This window comes from Oncorhynchus mykiss, chromosome 32, assembly GCF_013265735.2.
Source record: "Oncorhynchus mykiss isolate Arlee chromosome 32, USDA_OmykA_1.1, whole genome shotgun sequence".
Taxonomy (NCBI): Eukaryota; Metazoa; Chordata; class Actinopteri; order Salmoniformes; family Salmonidae; genus Oncorhynchus; species Oncorhynchus mykiss.
Window position 1 is genome coordinate 5,571,421 of NC_050572.1, and position 15,206 is coordinate 5,586,626.

Genomic DNA, 15,206 nt, shown 5'->3' on the forward strand with positions numbered 1-15,206 from the left:
TGGGAAAAGTGGTATTTAACGAGACAAGTCAGTTAAGAACACATTCTTATTTACAATGACAGTCTACCCGTGGAACAGGGGGTTAACTGCGTTGTTCAGGGGGCAGAACGATAGATTTGTACCTTGTCAGCTCAGGGATTTGGTCTAGTAACCTTTCAGCTACTGACCCAACGCTCTAACCACTAGGCTACCGCCCTGCCGCCCCAAAAGGCTGTAACGTAACACAATGTGGAAAATGGCACTGTAGGTCTGTCTCCTCTGTCAAAATAAAGGTTAAGTTAAATACAAACATGAACACAGAGACAGATAACTCACATCAACACTTTCTCTGTTAAAACCTCTTAAGGATGATGCAGAATCTAATCCCAGTGCAGGAACACCAATCAGCGGAAATTTCAGAGCGCCAACTATAGTTTTCGATAAAACTCAAACTTTCATTAAAACACACATGCAAGGTACTGAATTAAAGCTACACTCGTTGTGAATCTAGCCACCGAGTCAGATTTGTAAAATGCTTTTCGGCGAAAGCATGAGAAGCTATTATCTGATAGCATGCACCCGCCCAAAATACCAGAACGTCACCTAAAACAACAGATTTTGCGGTAGCCCGCGCTACACAAAACGCAGAAATAAAATATAAAACATTCATTACCTTTGACGAGCTTCTCTGTTGGCACTCCTATATGTCCCATAAACATCACAATTGGGTCTTTTTCCCGATTAAATCCGTCAAAGTATGCCAAAAATGTCCATTTATAAAGGCCGTCTGATCCAAGGAAAATGCAGCTTTACACGACGCAACGTCACTTTTAAAATTAACAAAGTTGCCTATAAACTTTTACAAATCACTTCAAACGACTTTTGTAAACCAACTTTAGGTATTAATAAACGTTAATAATCGATCAAATTGATCACGGGGCGATCTGTATTCGATAGCAGCAAGTTTTGAAATCATCGTCCATTTTTTTAACTTTCATAATTTCCTGGGTGCACCCCAAGACAGGAAGTGCCTATACGTCATCCCACCAAGGATAAATGTGCAAAGACATGCCAGTATTGGCGACATCGTGTGGAAGCTGTAGGCGTTATAAACGGAATGTCATCTATTTTCTATCGCCTTAGACAATACATTGACTGGCGGATGAATATCTTTTTTGTGTTTTTGGTGAACAGTTTTCCCTGGGAGTTTTACTCCTAAACACGTTCTGTTATAGCCACAGACACGATTTTACCAGTTTTCGAGACTTCAGAGTGTTTTCTATACACACATACTTATCATATGCATATACTATATTCCTGGCATGAGTAGCAGGACTTTGAAATGTTGCGCGATTTTGAACAAAAAGCTGCGAAAATTCGCAGCATCCTTAACAGGTTTTAATGTTTTTCAAATGTATTTACATTGTTAAGTGTTTAGTCTGTATTTTCTGTTTCTGTCGTCATTGGCGTCGGCTAATGGGAGTCCTAAAAAATCTAATTAAAATTCCCTGATCAACACACACACACACACACACACACACACACACAAACACCCTCACACAAACACACACACCCTGCCTCGCACCCACCCTCGCACACACCCTCGCACACACACACACACACACACACACACACACACACACACACACACACACACACACACCTGGCCATAGTGATCATTGCAGTATTGGAATGTTAATGAGGGGCTGGCAGGGTTTCAGACCTGAGGTATTCAGGTCACGACATGGAAAGCTCTCTGTCACAGATTAAGGACTGAATGTTTTTTTTGGGTGTGTGGGTGTGTGTGTGTGTGTGTGTGTGTGTGTGTGTGTGTGTGTGTGTGTGTGTGTGTGTGTGTGTGTGTGTGTGTGTGTGTGTGAGGGTGTGTGTGTGTGTGAGGGTGTTTGTGTGTGTGAGGGTGTTTGTGTGTGTGAGTGTGTTTGTGTGTGTGCGTACAGGACATGTCCTATTGTTTCTAGCTCTGTGTTCCCAAATGATGTGTGTTTGTGCAGTGGGTGTTAGGACTAGCTATGTGATAGGACTAGTTATGTGTTAGGACTAGTTATGTGGTAGGACTTCAACATGTTAACCCTCGCAAGGCTGCCGGCCCTGACGGCATCCCCAGCCACGTCCTCAGAGCATGGGCAGACCAGCTGGCTGGTGTGTTTACGGACATATTCAACCAATCCTTTTCCCAGTCCGCTGTGCCCACATGCTTCAAGAGGGCCACCATTGTTCCTGTTCCCAAGAAAGCTAAGGTAAATTAACTAAATGACTATCGCCCCTTAGCACTCACTTCAGTCATCATGAAGTGTTTTGAGAGACTAGTTAAGGAACATATCACCTCCACCCTACCTGATACCCTAGACCCAATCTGCTTACCGCCCCAATAGGTCCATTGACGATGCAATCACCATCACACTGCCCTAACACATCTGGACAAGAGGAATACCTATGTAAGAATGCTGTCCATTGACTACAGCTCAGCATTTTACACCATAGTACCCTCCAAACTCATCATTAAGCTCGAGACCCTGGGTCTCGACCCCGCCCTGGGCAACTGGGTCCTGGACTTCCTGACGGGCCGCCCCCCAGGTGGTGAAGGTAGGAAACAACTTCTCCACCCCGCTGATCCTCAACACTGGGGCCCCACAAGGGTACGTTCTCAGCCCTCTCCTGTACTCCCTGTTCACCCACGACTGCATGGCCATGCACAATTCCAACTTAATCATCAAGTTTGCAGACAACATTACAGCTATATGCCTGATTACAAACAACGACGAGACCTACAGGAAGGAGGTGAGCGCCCTCGGGGTGTGGTGTCAGGAAAATAACCTCACACTCAACGTCAACAAAACTTAGGAGATGATAGTGGACAACAGGGAACAGCAGAGGGAGCACATACTGTAATCAATCGTCACCATTCACTATTCAGAGCCATGTGTCATGACGTTGCCCTCTTTGGGTACAGCAAGCCCCACCCCCCTCGCCTCCTTCAACTAGGCTGCTGTGGTCAGAGAGAGGTCGTACATTCCTGAGAAGACCCTGCCACATGGCCACATAGTATAAGAGGCAGAGTACATTTTCATAGAGCACAAAGGAATTTCTTCCACCTCACAGAACTTGAGGTACGAACAAATTTCATGTTCCGGAGAAAGTATAAAAGATGGGTGAAGAATCCAGCTACGAACTGGTCCGTTTGTGACAACTTGGGGAAGCTCATAGGAGACGGTGTGGCCACATTACCATAACGCTGTTTATATAATAGCCTCAGATATGAGGTTTACGTCTAATTGTTGTATAAGATGAATGAGTGAGTATGATACTGTTTGTATAATGGTGTAATATGATGTTGGACTGTTTAATGAAGGAAAATACAATTCCCATTTGATTTGAACTAAATCAGAGGACCTCCCCTGAGCCCAGTTAGGGTCAGACCTCCTGGACCGCCTGTCACGTTCTGACCTCTATTTCTGTTGTTTTGTATTTATTTAGTTGGTCAGGGCGTGAGTTGGGTGGGCAGTCTATGTTTGTTTTTCTATGTTTTGGGGCATTTCTATGTTTTCGGCCTAGTATGGTTCTCAATCAGAGGCAGGTGTCATTAGTTGTCTCTGATTGAGAATCATACTTAGGTAGCCTGGGTTTCACTGTGTGTTTGTGGGTGATTGTTCCTGTCACTGTGTTTGGTGTCACAGGATAGGACTGTTTTGCGTTTTCACATTTCTTGTTTTTGTTAGTTTGTTCATGTGTAGCGATTTATTTAAAGCATGAATAACCACCACGCTGCGCTTTGGTCCGCTTCTCTTCCTCCTACAGACGAACGCCCTTACAGAATCACCCACCACAACAGGACCAAGCGGTGTGGTAATGGGCAAAGGAAAAAGCAGCAGGAGCAGCGCGAGGAGGTATGGACATGGGAGGACGAATTAGACGGAAGAGGACCCTGGGCTCAGCCAGGAGAATATCGCCGTCCCAAAGAAGAACTGGAGGCGGCGAAAGCGGAGAGGCGCTGGTATGAGGAGGCAGCGCGGCGTCGTGGATGGAAGCCCGGGAGTCAGCCCCAAAAATTTATTGGGGGGGGGCTAACAAGGAGTATGGCTACGCCAGGTAGGAGACCTGAGCCAACTTCCTGTGGTTACCGGGGGGCTAGAGAGACCGGGCAGGCACCGTGTTATGCTGTGGAGCGCACGGTGTCCCCAGTGCGGGTGCACAGCCTGGTGCGGTACATTCCAGCTCCGCGTATCGGCCGGGCTAGAGTGGGCATCGAGCCAAGTGCCATGAAGCCGACTCTACGCATCTGGTCTCCAGTGCGTCTCCTTGGGCCGGCTTACATGGCACCAGCCTTGCGCACGGTGTCCCCGGTTCGCCTGCATAGCCCAGTGCGGGCTATTCCACCTCGCCGCACTGGCAGGGCGACCGGGACCATTCAACCGGGTAAGGTTGGGCAGGCTCGGTGCTCAAGAGCTCCAGTGCGCCTGCACGGCCCGGTCTATCCGTCACCACCTCCACACCCCAGCCCTCCGGTGGCAGCTCCCCGTACCAGGCTGTCTCTCCGGCCCATCCGTCCAGAGCATTCCTCCTCTCCAGCTCTGCCGGAGCCTCCCGCCTGTCCGGCGCCTCTGCCGGAGCCTCCCGCCTGTCCGGCGCCGCTGTCGGAGCCTCCCGCCTGTCCGGCGCCGCTGCCGGAGCCTCCCGCCTGTCCGGCGCCGCTGCCGGAGCCTCCCGCCTGTCCGGCGCCTCTGCCGGAGCCTCCCGCCTGTCCGGCGCCTCTGCCGGAGCCTCCCGCCTGTCCGGCGCCGCTGTCGGAGCCTCCCGCCTGTCCGGCGCCTCTGCCGGAGCCTCCCGCCTGTCCGGCGCCTCTGCCGGAGCCTCCCGCCTCTCCGGCGCTACCAGGGCCTTCCTCTTCTCCGGCGTTGCCGGAGCTTCCCGTCTGCCCAGCGACGCCAGCGCCGTCCGTCTGCCCAGCGCCGCCAGCGCCGCCCGTCTGCCCAGCGCCGCCAGCGCCGCCCGTCTGCCCAACGCCGCCAGCGCCGCCCGTCTGCCCAGCGCCGCCAGCGCCGCCCGTCTGCCCAGCGCCGCCAGTGCCGCCCGTCTGCCCAGCGCCGCCAGTGCCGCCCGTCTGCCCAGCGCCGCCAGTGCCGCCCGTCTGCCCAGCGCCGCCAGTGCCGCCCGTCAGCCAGGGGCCGCCAGTGCCGCCCGTCAGCCAGGGGCCGCCAGTGCCGCCAGTCAGCCAGGGGCCGCCAGTGCCGCCAGTCAGCCAGGGGCCGCCAGTGCCGCCAGTCAGCCAGGGGCCGCCAGTGCCGCCAGTCAGCCAGGGGCCGCCAGTGCCGCCAGTCAGCCAGGGGCCGCCAGTGCCGCCAGTCAGCCAGGGGCCGCCAGTGCCGCCAGTCAGCCAGGGGCCGCCAGTGCCGCCAGTCAGCCAGGGGCCGCCTGTGCCGTCAGTCAGCCAGGGGCCGCCCGAGCAGCTGCCCCTCTGTCCAGAGCAGCTGTCGCCCCTCTGTCCCAAGCTGCTGCCGCCCCTCTGTCCCGAGCTGCTATCGCCCCTCTGTCCCGAGCTGCTATCGCCCCTCTGTCCCGAGCAGCTGCCCCTCTGTCCCGAGCAGTTGTCCCTCTGTCCCGAGCAGCTGCTTCACCTCTGTCCCGAGCTGCCCCTCTGTCCCGAGCAGCCCCTCTGTCCAGTGGGGTCATTGAGAGGGGTGGCCATGGTGAGTAAGCCAGGGAGGCGGACAACAAGGCGGACTAAGACAATGGTGAAGTGGGGTCCGCGTCCCGCGCCAGAGCCGCCACCGCGGACAGACGCCCACCCAGACCCTCCCCTATAGGTCAAGGTTTTGCGGCCGGAGTCCGCACCTTTGGGGGGGGGTACTGTCACGTTCTGACCTCTATTTCTGTTGTTTTGTATTTATTTAGTTGGTCAGGGCGTGAGTTGGGTGGGCAGTCTATGTTTGTTTTTCTATGTTTTGGGGCATTTCTATGTTTTCGGCCTAGTATGGTTCTCAATCAGAGGCAGGTGTCATTAGTTGTCTCTGATTGAGAATCATACTTAGGTAGCCTGGGTTTCACTGTGTGTTTGTGGGTGATTGTTCCTGTCACTGTGTTTGGTGTCACAGGATAGGACTGTTTTGCGTTTTCACATTTCTTGTTTTTGTTAGTTTGTTCATGTGTAGCGATTTATTTAAAGCATGAATAACCACCACGCTGCGCTTTGGTCCGCTTCTCTTCCTCCTACAGACGAACGCCCTTACACCGCCCCTGAGCCCTGTTGGGGTCAGGCCTCCTGGACCGCCCCTGAGCCCAGTTAGGGTGAGACATCCTGGACCGCCCCTGAACCCAGTTAGGGTCAGACATCCTGGACCGCCCCTGAGCCCAGTTAGGGTCAGACATCCTGGACCGCCCCTGAGCCCAGTTAGGGTCAGACATCCTGGACTGCCCTGAGCCCAGTTAGGGTCAGACATCCTGGACCGCCCCTGAGCCCAGTTAGGGTCAGACATCCTGGACCGCCCCTGAGCCCAGTTAGGGTCAGACATCCTGGATCGCCCCTGAGCCCAGTTAGGGTCAGACATCCTGGGACATCCCTTTTTCTGCAATTCTGAATAAAACCCAACTTTGAGAAATTATCACCAGACCATAGGAGAGGACGAAGGTTGCAGACCATTGCTGAATCTTTTAACCATACCACGTGGTTAAACTCTTACACTATCGATACCGACAGAATAAGAACAAGTCTTTGATATTAATTACTAGTCTGCAGCTAGGAATTCGGTGTCATTGAATGCGAAGAACGACAACTGCTGAAACATCCATTCTACAAATGAATGAAAGTCGCTCTGAACTATCCCTTCTAACCAAGACAGAGAGAGCGAGAGAGAGAGAGAGACGGACAAACTCTCCAACAGAAACAAACTTTTCAACAAAGATCCCGACGACGTAGATATATATATTGATTGCAATTGTTCCCGAATGAGTGAGCGTTCATGTGCAAAGGATTAGTATTTCAATTATCAACTTTGTAGTGTCTCATCTCAGTCGACCCCCACTTCCCCTTTTGTCTAACAAGCCGCGATGGCGGTTTAGCCCACTAGGGCACGTTCCCCTATCATTTCTTGTAACCATTTCTTGTAACCACATTTACCTTGTTTGTTTGTTTGTTTATGCATTTCTGTGAATTACTTAGTTAGTAAATAAATGATGTAAGACAATTGATGTATGGATGACTCGTAGTGGAGACTGGGTTCGTGCAGATAACCAACAATTTACGACGTTTGGAATGAGACTAACGTGAGGTAAAGTAAATAATTCATTAATTTGAAGACTAATTGATCAGATAAAATATCTGAAGTTATTTTAGGAAATGATAACTTTGTAATCTGAATATTTTTCCTTGGTGGCCCACCTTCCTAGTTAATTACAGTTACATGATTCATCAGCGTAATACTAATTACAGAGAATCTTTGATAAAAACTAAAAGTCTTCAGTTTAATGATGGTAAAGCCACGACATGTCATATTCAATAAATGCCCCGATCCAGTCGCATGCCTCCCATCGTGTTCTAGAACTCAATAGAATGCTCTGGTGACCACAGAAACCAACAACCACTCATCATCGATATTTATTTACAACACGTGCTGTGAGAACGAGAACTCTTTAATGGTGCCACAGGGGCCGACACAAAACACTGCACATTTTATTGAATAACACATGAATGAACCTTTATGTGCCTGTGTATGTTTTATTTTTTGTTGATGAACACATGAGGTGTAAGCCAGCACAATGAGTTCCACTGATGTGTCACACTGTGTTCTCCCTCCCTCTCCTGCCCTCCCTCTCCCCCTCTCTCTCTCCCTCCCTTCCTCCATCTCTCCTTCCCTGTCTCCCTCCCTCTCCTGCCCTCCCTCTCCCCCTCTCTCTCTCTCTCTCTCTCTCTCTCTCCCTCCCTTCCTCCCTCTCTCCTTCCCTGTCTCCCTCCCTCTCCTGCCCTCCCTCTCCCTCCCTCTCCTGCCCTCCCTCTCCCCCTCTCTCTCTCTCTCTCTCTCCCTCCCTTCCTCCCTCTCTCCTTCCCTGTCTCCCTCCCTCTCCTGCCCTCCCTCTCCTGCCCTCCCTCTCCTGTCCTCCCTCTCCCCCTCTCTCTCTCTCTCTCTCCCTCCCTTCCTCCTTCTCTCCTTCCCTGTCTCCCTCCCTCTCCTGCCCTCCCTCTCCAGTCCTCCCTCTCCCCCTCTCTCTCTCTCTCTCTCCCTCCCTTCCTCTCTCTCTCCTTCCCTGTCTCCCTCTCTCCTTCCCTGTCTCCCTCTCTCCTTCCCTGTCTCCCTCTCTCCTTCCCTGTCTCCCTGTCTCCCCCCCCCCGCCCCTCTCTCCCACCCCATGCCTCTCTCTGTATACAGTAGCAACAGGCCACAGGTACCTCCCCTACTGTGTTTCAGGGAATCACTATGCACTATACAGATAAAGCAGCATTTTGTTCCCCATGAGTCCCAAATGGAAGGTGCCCTACATGTAGTGCATAGTATATAATAAATAGAGAACCATTTGGCGTGCGGCCCTAGATCACTAGTACATACCAGCTGCCATAGAACTGGGCCAATCCCTCAAACTACCTGCCACACATACAGAGACCAGCATAGCCTGGCCCCAGATCTGTTTGTGTTGGTCATTATCATGACAACAACCACAGGAAGATCAAAAATAGATCTGGTACCGGGTTAAGAACAGACCGGGTCAAACTCTTAGGCCGATCAGTCTTCTTGTCAACTGTCATGGTCTTAAATCTACAGCCGTGCTGGAAAAGGTCAAGGCCACAAGACGATCAGAACGTTGACGAAGAACATGACAGCATGTGTCACAATGCAAGGCTGAACCTTGGTGGATTCCTGAACACGCCAAGTTTCACTCCTCGGAAATTTAAAGGTCAAATTACCGAAGCGATGTGTCTGTTACTAAGTAGCCACTTCATTTACTGGAAAAAAAATGTGGGAAGGTTGAGGAAATGGATTGAGAACTTCCTCTGTTCTATTCCTGGATGTTTTGGCCACATACAGGCTGATAACCCATCCACAACCGCCCGACCCTAACCCTAACCCTAACACCTAACCCCTAACCCTAACCCTAACACCTAACCCTAACCCCAACCCTAACCCCTAACCCTAACCCCTAATCCTAACCCCTAACACCTAACCCTAACCCCTAATCCTAACCCCTAACCCTAACCCCTAATCCTAACCCCTAACACTAACCCCTAACCCATCCACAACCGCCCGACCCTAACCCTAACCCTAACACCTAACCCCTAACCCTAACACCTAACACCTAATCCTAACCCCTAACACCTAACCCTAACCCCTAATCCTAACCCCTAACCCTAACACCTAACCCTAACCCCTAACCCTAACCCCTAACCCTAACCCCAACCCTAACCCCTAATCCTAACCCCTAACCCTAACACCTAACCCTAACCCCTAATCCTAACCCCTAACACTAACCCCTAACACTAACACTAACCCTAACCCTAACACTAACCCCTAACACTAACCCCTAACACTAACCCTAACCCTAACCCTAACCCTAACCCTAACACCTAACCCTAACCCTAACACCTAACCCTAACCCTAACCATAACACTAACACTAACCCCTAACCCTAACCCTAACACCTAACCCTAACCCTAACACCTAACCCTAACCCCTAATCCTAACCCCTAACACTAACCCCTAACCCTAACCCTAACCCTAACCCTAACACCTAACCCTAACCCTAACCCTAACACCTAACCCTAACCCTAACCCTAACACCTAACCCTAACCCTAACCCTAACACCTAACCCTAACCCCTAACCCTAACCCTAACCCTAACACCTAACCCTAACCCCTAACCCTAACCCCTAACCCTAACCCCAACCCTAACCCCTAATCCTAACCCTTAATCCTAACCCCTAACACTAACCCCTAACACTAACACTAACCCTAACCCTAACACTAACCCCTAACACTAACCCCTAACCCTAACCCTAACCCTAACCCTAACCCTAACACCTAACCCTAACCCTAACCCTAACACCTAACCCTAACCCTAACCCTAACACTAACACTAACCCCTAACCCTAACCCTAACACCTAACCCTAACCCTAACCCTAACACCTAACCCTAACCCCTAATCCTAACCCCTAACACTAACCACTAACCCTAACCCTAACCCTAACCCTAACCCTAACCCTAACCCTAACACCTAACCCTAACCCCTAATCCTAACCCCTAACACTAACCCCTAACACTAACACTAACCCCTAACCCTAACCCTAACACCTGACCCTAACCCCTAATCCTAACCCCTAACACTAACCCCTAACACTAACACTAACCCCTAACCCTAACCCTAACACCTAACCCTAACCCTAACCCTAACCCTAACCCTAACACCTAAACCTAACCCCTAATCCTAACCCCTAACACTAACCCCTAACACTAACACTAACCCCTAACCCTAACCCTAACACCTAACCCTAACCCCTAATCCTAACCCCTAACACTAACCCCTAACACTAACACTAACCCCTAACCCTAACCCTAACACCTAACCCTAACCCCTAATCCTAACCCCTAACACTAACCCTAACCCTAACCCTAACCCTAACACCTAACCCTAACCCCTAATCCTAACCCCTAATCCTAACCCCTAACACTAACACTAACCCCTAACCCTAACCCTAACACCTAACCCTAACCCCTAATCCTAACCCCTAACACTAACCCTAACCCTAATCCTAACCCCTAACACTAACCCCTAACCCTAACCCTAACCCCTAACACTAACCCTAACACCTAACCCTAACCCCTAACACTAACACTAACCCCTAACCCTAACCCTAACACCTAACCCTAACCCCTAATCCTAACCCCTAACACTAACCCTAACCCTAACCCTAACCCTAACACCTAACCCTAACCCCTTATCCTAACCCCTAATCCTAACCCCTAACACTAACACTAACCCCTAACCCTAACCCTAACACCTAACCCTAACCCCTAATCCTAACCCCTAACACTAACCCTAACCCTAATCCTAACCCCTAACACTAACCCCTAACCCTAACCCTAACCCCTAACACTAACCCTAACACCTAATCCTAACCCCTAACACTAACACTAACCCCTAACCCTAACCCTAACACCTAACCCTAACCCCTAATCCTAACCCCTAACACTAACCCTAACCCTAACCCTAACCCTAACACCTAACCCTAACCCCTAATCCTAACCCCTAATCCTAAACCCTAACACTAACACTAACCCCTAACCCTAACCCTAACACCTAACCCTAACCCCTAATCCTAACCCCTAACACTAACCCTAACCCTAATCCTAACCCCTAACACTAACCCCTAACCCTAACCCTAACCCCTAACACCTAACCCTAACCCTAACCCTAACCCTAACCCCTAACCCTAACCCCTAACACTAACCCTAACCCTAACACCTAACCCTAACCCCTAATCCTAACCCCTAATCCTAACCCCTAACACTAACACTAACCCCTAACCCTAACCCTAACACCTAACCCTAACCCCTAATCCTAACCCCTAACACTAACCCTAACCCTAATCCTAACCCCTAACACTAACCCCTAACCCTAACCCTAACCCCTAACACTAACCCTAACACCTAATCCTAACCCCTAACACTAACACTAACCCCTAACCCTAACCCTAACACCTAACCCTAACCCCTAATCCTAACCCCTAACACTAACCCTAACCCTAATCCTAACCCCTAACACCTAACCCTAACCCTAACCCTAACCCTAACCCTAACACCTAACCCTAACCCTAACCCTAACACCTAACCCTAACCCTAACCCTAACCCCTAACCCCTAACCCTAACCCCTAATCCTAACCCCTAACACTAACCCCTAACACTAACCCCTAACCCTAACCCCTAACCCCTAACCCTAACCCCTAATCCTAACCCCTAACCCTAACCCTAACACCTAACCCTAACCCCTAACCCCTAACCCTAACCCAAATCAAGTGTTATATAATGCTGACTTACAAGCCCTTAACCAACAATGCAGAGTAAATAAACTAAAGTCTAAATGGTTACACAATAAAGTAACAATAATGAGGCTGTATCCAGGGGTACCGGTACCTAGTCAATGTGGAGGCTATATCCAGGGGTACCGGTACCTAGTCAATGTGCGGGGGGTACAGGTTAGTCGAGGTACTTTGTACATGTAGGTAGGGGTGAAGTGACTGTGCATAAATAATAAACAGGGAGTAGCAGCAACGTAAATAAGGAGGTCAATGTAAATAGTCTGGGCACCCATTTGATTAAACAGCCATCACTAACACAGAGAGGCTGCTGCCATCACTAACACAGAGGCTGCTGCCATCACTAACACAGAGGCTGCTGCCATCACTAACACAGAGAGGCTGCTGCCCTACACACACAAACGTGAAATCATTCACTATATTACAATTCCAGTGGATCAGAAGTTTACATACATTAAGTTGACTGTGCATTTAAACAGCTTAGAAAATTCCAGAAAATTATGTCATGGCTTCAGAAGCTTCTAATAGGCTAATTGACATAATTTGCATCAATTGGAGGTGTACCTGTGGATGTATTTCAAGGCCTACCTTCACACTCAGTGCCTCTTTGCTTGACATCATGGGAAAATCAAAAGAAATCAGCCAAGACCTCAGAAAAACAATTGTAGACCTCCACAAGTCTGGTTCATCCTTGGGAGCAATTTCCAAACTCCTGAAGGTACCACGTTCATTTGTACAAACAATAGTACGCAAGTATAAACACCATGGGACAACGCAGCATCATACCGCTCAGAAAGGAGACGAGTTATGTCTCCTAGAGATGAACATACTTTGGTGCGAAATGTGCAAATCAATCCCAGAACAACAGCAAAGGACCTTGTGAAGATGCTGGAGGAAACAAGTACAAACGTATCTATATCCACAGTAAAACGAGTCCTATATCAACATAACCTGAAAGGCCGCTCATCAAGGAAGAAGCCACTGCTCCAAAACCGCCATAAAAAAGCCAGACTACGGTTTGCAACTGCACATGGGGACAAAGATCGTACTTCTTGTATAAATGTCCTCTGGTCTGATGAAACAAACATAGAACTGTTTGGCAATAATGACCATCGTCATGTTTGGAGGAAAAAGGGGGAGGCTTGTAAACCAAAGAACACCATCCCAACCGTGAAGCACGGGGGTGGCAGCATCATGTTGTGGGGGTGCTTTGCTGCAGGAGGGTCTGGTGTACTTCACAAAATAGATGGCATCATTAGGAACTAGAAGCACAAGCATTTCACTACCCTCGCAATAACATCTGCTAACCATGTGTACGTGACCAATTTGATTTGGTTTGATAGTGCACTACTTTTAACGAGGGCCCATAGTACACTACGTCAGGAATAAGTTGCGGTTTGGAATGCAGACTAGAACTCGGGCCCAAAGTTTGTCCTGGTCAGGTCACAGCCAGAACAATGTGTACCCAAAAAGTAGAACCAGACCAGTGAAAACCCTCCTACGTCCCTGCTACATATACAGATATAGACATGTTACAACTAGAAACCAGTCAGCCACGAGAAATCTCTGCTAAGTACGATACACAATGTATCGTATATGATCTCTCTGTAAACCCAGACACAGACAACAACTTAGTGTAACTAGACTGTGAAGAGTCTAAGGTACACTGCCAGACAATAGAACCAGATAAACTATTATATCTACACACTATCATATACAACAACACTATCATATACAACAACACTATCATATACAACAACACTATAATATACTGTATAACAACACTAGCATATACAACAACACTGCCATATACAACAACACTATCACATACAACAACACTATAATATACTGTATAACAACACTATCACATACAACAACACTATCACATACAACAACACTATCATATACAACAACACTATAATATACTGTATAACAACACTATCACATACAACAACACTATCACATACAACAACACTATAATATACAACAACACTATCACATACAACAACACTATAATATACAACAACACTATCACATACAACAACACTATAATATACTGTATAACAACACTATCACATACAACAACACTATCACATACAACAACACTATAATATACAACAACACTATCACATACAACAACACTATCATATACAACAACACCATAATATACTGTATAACAACACTAGCATATACAACAACACTGCCATATACAACAACACTATCACATTCAACAACACTATCATATACAACAACACTATCATATACTGTATAACAACACTATCATATACAACAACACTGTCATATTCAACAACATTATCAGAAAACATTTTTCCACGGCTGGCCATGCTTTCCACCTGGCTAGCCCTACCCTGGCCAACATCTCAGCACCCCCTGCAGCAACTCGCCCAAGACCCCCCGCTTCTCCTTCACCCAAATCCAGACAGCTGATGTTCTGAAAGAGCGGCAAAATCTGGACCCCTACAAATCAACCAGGCTAGACAATCTGGACTCTCTCTTTCTATAATTATCTGCTGAAATTGTTGCAACCCCTATTACCAGTCTTTTCAACCTCTCTTTCGTGTCGTCTGAGATCCCCAAAGATTCGAAAGCTGCCGCGGTCATCCCCCTCTTCGAAGAGGGAGACACTCTAGACCCAAACTGTTATAGACCTATATCCATCCTGCCCTGCCTCTCTAAAATCTCTAAAATCTCAGAAAGCCAAGTTAATAAACAGATCACCGACCATTTCGAAACCCATCGTACCTTCTCCACTATGTAATCTGGTTTCCGAGCTGGTCACGAGTGCACCTCAGCCACGCTCAAGGTCCTAAACGATATCAAAACCGCCATCGATAAAAGACAGTACTGTGCAGCCGTCTTCATCAGCCGTCTTCATCGACCTGACCAATGCTTTTGACTCTGTCAATCACCACATTCTTATCGGCAGACTCAACAGCCTTGGTTTCTCAAATTACTGCCTCGCCTGGTTCACCAACTACTTCTCAAACAGAGTTCAGTGTGTCAAATCGGAGGGCTTGTTGTCCGGACCTCTGGCAGTCTCTATGGGGGTGCCACAGGGTTCAATTCTTGGACCGACTCTTTTCTCTGTATATATCAATGTGGCTCTAGCTGCTGGTGATTCTCTGATCCACCTCTACGCAGACGACACCATTCGGTATACATCTTGTTTG